The sequence below is a fragment of the Echinops telfairi genome, unplaced genomic scaffold (assembly GCF_000313985.2).
Source record: "Echinops telfairi isolate 266 unplaced genomic scaffold, ASM31398v2 ScPeMD7_1713;HRSCAF=2227, whole genome shotgun sequence".
Taxonomy (NCBI): Eukaryota; Metazoa; Chordata; class Mammalia; order Afrosoricida; family Tenrecidae; genus Echinops; species Echinops telfairi.
The window spans coordinates 847,385-852,224 of NW_022105611.1; positions in this window are offsets into that span (position 1 = coordinate 847,385).

A 4,840-nucleotide genomic window follows, 5' to 3' on the forward strand; every position below is an offset into this window, starting at 1 on the left:
AGTCTTAGAGGGATTTCTTTTAGCAGTTTACTGCCTCACCCAAAAGTCGCCAGCAGGTCATCGTCTACATTGGGGGAAGTCTCTACATGCCTCAAAGGTCCTCTCTCTGACCTCATCCTTTCCCTTAGGTACACTGTTTCCATTGAAGGGTAGAGGCCAATGGGAAGGGATTGGCAGGTAAGTCCTGACTCATTCTGTAGCTCAGGTTCCTCTGAATTCTAATCCTTCAAACCATCCCTACCCCTCACTGGCTTCTCTGTAGCAGTCACCCCTCCTTTTCCCACCAAGCTGCCATGGATGAAGCAGTGGTAGGCCTCTTCTGGGAAAAGTTCCTTCATTTGCTGGAACTGAGTTCAATTAATTTCAGTTTATTTAAGTCCTAAACTGTCTTATGAGTTTGGTGTTATTGTTTTATGGTTTTATAGTTATTTTAGGTTGTTATCACTTTAAAGTAGAAGAGCTAGTCTTTTGCGGAATCATCTACATTGACTAGTGGCAAAGGAGATGCTCTAAAGTTTCTCACTGGGAGGTAATGTCCTGAAATAGGAAATCCAGAAAGATGGTCAATCTTAGGGATATTAGTTGATTTATGGACAGTGGGTTTGAGGGAGGCAAGATGGCTCATGGTTAAGAAAATAATGGTATCTCTCCTGCAGTATAGTTTTAGGGATTAAATCTGGTCATTGATTCATCGGAAGCCGTAGAACAGTGCCTGCAGTGCACGGAGCATTCAGTGGCTGGGAGTGAGGACTTCAGGGAGTTGAGAATACATAGATAGAAATGAGAATTATAGCCGCAGGAATGAAAGTAATTGCCTTGGAGGTCTGCCCAAAGAGGAGTCCATGATCTCAACCAGGGGTGCCGATCATAAGGACCTAAGGAGGGTTTTCAAAACACATGAACGAGTTCTCAGTCCGATCTCCCAAAGGCTATGGCTGCATGGATTTTACGTCTTCCTCAACTGGGTCTGATGCACTTTCCCAGGGGAAAAGGATGGGTCGAGCCCAAACATAATCCTAGCAGAGGACCCAGGAGTTATGCCAGCATTTCAGAAGTGGGCAAAGGAGAATGAGAAGGAATAGATGGTGCCCAAAGGAACATGTAAATGCTTTATTTGTCTCAATTTCAAACCTGTTCCAGCATGACTGTTGGATGAGGCCAGATATTGGATCATCCCAAGAGTTAGCCTCATCATAAACCTGGAGAGACACCAAGACTTGTGTCCCCATGAGGTCTGAGCTCCAAACGGAGAGACCCAGGAAGTAGATTTCAGTAGAGTAGGGATGAACATGACCAGATGGCATCCCCGATTACCTAGAGCCAGGAAGGCTAAGATTGGGTAGACTCCACCACTATTTAGACAGAACAACCTTTATTAGAAACCAGGGCCAGCAGTGTGAAGCCATTCCAGGTGAGCAGTGTACATAATTCAGTGCCCTGCATTCCCCCACTCTCTTTCATTCTCCAGGCTTCTGGCTCATTACCAAAATCTACTGAAACATGAGAAGGTCCCAGTTAGTGGACTCTGTTCTGAGGCATAGAAAACCAGGTAACACTGAAGAATTTTGTTCCCTGAAGTATATTTAGGGATCCTGTGCCAGGCATGCATCTCAGAGCTAAAAGGTGGAGATAAGAGGAGCAGGTAGGGGACACCTTGTTGCCTAGAAATTCACACTTCCTTGTCCTCCAATTAGGAGGGTAGGGCAAATGCCTGCAGTTGGTGCTGAGGGGAGGAGACAAAGAGTACAGAGAAGATGCATGCCTAATTGTTTGGGTCCCAAGCTCTCGAAGAGCCAAGGGAAACTGTCTTAGCTCAAGAAGATGCCTTAGGACTTGCATTGGTCTCTTTGAGACCAAGGTCTGAACTTGAAGGTCTCTATAGATGGTGCTCTCCACACTCAGCAACTGGATCCCAACCTCCCACTAACTATCCCCATCTATATCTATACTCCTCATCATTTGGTCCAAATGCCAGAAGCATTCGGTCCAGTGTCAGAATCAAATTTCCAGCAGAACTGAAATGCTCAGCATGATGCCCAGAAGGTGATTTGGTGACTAAGCACAGCCTCCAGCCTTGGACCTTCACATTACAGGGAAGAGAAGAATCCTAGCACAATGCAAAGGGGGCATCACAGCACATTCTTCTAAAGCCAAGTGAGGTCACATTTCTCTCTCCCTTGAGCTACCCAGGTACCACCGTATATAGTCCTCTCTTGGAACACTGACCCCAGTCCACTTTGTCGCAGGCACTAATTCCAAGTGGGACAGGGTACGGAAGTGGAATAGTGATGTCAGACAGAATTGGGCTTCAAACCTAGTCCTGATTGATAAACTCAGGAAATAATGTCAATCCTTTGAGTTTCAATTTCTTACAAGATGAAGCTTCAAGATGTTTGGGAAAGATGGAAAGAAGAAGCAATGGAATATTTCCACAAACATTTGAAGCTCTCCATGTGAATATGGAGATCTATTTAAGTGATTGTTTCGCAGTCCTTGCAGATGTTCTGGTTCAGGAGACCACAGATGATGGTGCCAAGGCAGCTGCTGAAGTAGCTGGTGACAAAGAACCCCTGGGAACCCGGGGAGCTGCTTCCTCTCAGGTGATGATGACAGCGAGACTGATACAGTTCATCAGAGTTCTGCAGATGGCCAAGATCACAGACGTTGCCGACAGAGCGAAAAAGCCCCAGATAGCCTGGGGCCTCGGCACAGATTTCTCTCTAACTTGGCCTTACCAAGGCCCTCGGGCACTGTGTTGGATAGGGTTCTCTAGAGCAACAAAACCAGGACACATACGATTATTTTTATATATAGCATGAAAGAATATAACAGCTAATTAGTCCACACAGCAGTACAGAGGGCTCAGTTCAACTCACTTCCATGGGAAAAGTTAATATACTAGAAGTACTTAAGAGGGCTGCTGGGTCCAAGTTCAAGGAAGCACATAAATGCGTTTTCCCTAGGGCAATGTAGGCAGTCTGGCCACAGCCAGCAAACAGCAGGGCACCAACAGTCAGCAGCTTAGGAGCTTCGCAAAGTAGGCCCTGATAGGATATCGAATTCAAACAACGCAGGACAATAGGACCTGCCCGCCTCAAGCTCAAGCTCAAGTGATGTATACACCAGCAGTGTGGCGAAGCAGGTCTTGAGGGAACCTCAAGCTCTAGCAACACAATGTATGGGTTGGCTGTTCCACAGGTACTGTAGCTCACAAGTTGAGGTGGAAAACTAGCTAAAGCATCTGCATGCTGGTCCAATCACCAGAGAGCTAGTGATAGAGGGGCGAGCCTGGCCAAACCATTTATCTCTTTGCCTTCCAATCAAACTGCAACCTTATTAATCCCACATGTTCCTATTGGCCAGGTTGGCATAATAAACCTACCGATCACAGGCAACAATATCAGATGTGCAAATATTAGAAGGAACCATAGCAAAGGGAGATGTGGGGGAGGAAGTGGTGCCACCACTGCCACAGTGTACCGGGCACTCATGTCTGGAGGAAGGTGCAGGAGTAGATGCCTATGTACTAGACATAAAGAATTATTAAGGAGCTCTTTTACATTCTATTTTTCAAACCAAGTCTTTGAAACCCAGTGTGTATTTTGTAGTGACAGCATATTTATATAAACCACAGTTCCGAACCAAAACCAAACAATTCTCATTGACTTGTAGTGACCTTGTTGGACAAGTAGAAATGCCCCTGTGAGTGTCTGAGACTAACTCTTTATGGGAGTAGAAACCCTGTTCTTCTCCTGTGGAGTCACCGGTGGTAGCAGCTCAATGTATAACCACTACACCACGGAGGCTCTTCAGCAGGGTCCATTTTCATGGAATTGGTAGGGAGCTGCCTCCACTCCCAGACTCAGCCTTCTAGGGGGCCCACCCTGCTTTGTCTGTATATCCCCAGATTTTGTGAACTTTCTCCTCTGAATGGAGAAATGTTAGGACACCCTAACAGCCATGAGTTAATATGTTTCAGGCATGTTCTGGGCCAGAGTCTTCGAGAGGAGACAGAGCTTCATCAAGAGCACCCACACTGTTCCTCGAGAGTTTGCATTCTGAAATCAACACTGACATATGAATAAAGCATGAAGGGCCCGATGCTTGGTCACAATGGAGCTCAGGTCACAGCAGCTCCATCTGTACTGTAATTTGTTCTGGTCACCGAGTGCTGAAGGCAACCCTACTGAAATTACACTTAATGTCGATGCAAGAAGCCCTGAGTCCAAGTTCCACTTTGCCAGGTCTAACTCTTTGAGAGCCTCAAGGTTCTTTTGGTAACATGGGGGTTGGGGAGTGGAGGTGGAGGCTGGGGGAACAGGTTGCCCAGTGAGGCTGCTAGAAGGATGGAGCAAGAATTCAAAGGACTAGACAACCAGGTGGTGTATCTGGTATTTCCTGGTCAATTTATACGTCTCTTAGGAAAATAATTTCTTTCCCTCACACAGCCCTCAGCACATGACATATCCCCGTTCCAGTTATATTAGCAAGCATCCCTCCCAAAATATAGACATATGTCTGACAAAAGAGTTACATTGACAGAGTAAATTATAGAGGTTTAAATCCTCTTATTTCTAAAATTTTAGGAATTGAACCAAAGCTAGAGAATTAAAAAATCTCTGTGCTACCATATTACACCATTATTAAAGTAAGGTCAGCTAAATAAGCTATTGGGCCCATACCCCAGAAATGAAACTCCATACAGGTAAATTTATTTCACAATCATATAGTAAAAGTTATTAGAAAGTATCAATGAAGATTAATTCTAATTATATGCATGCATCAGAACTTGCCTTCTATGACTTATCCCATTGAAGTTCCAGTCCTCCCTTCCTTCCTT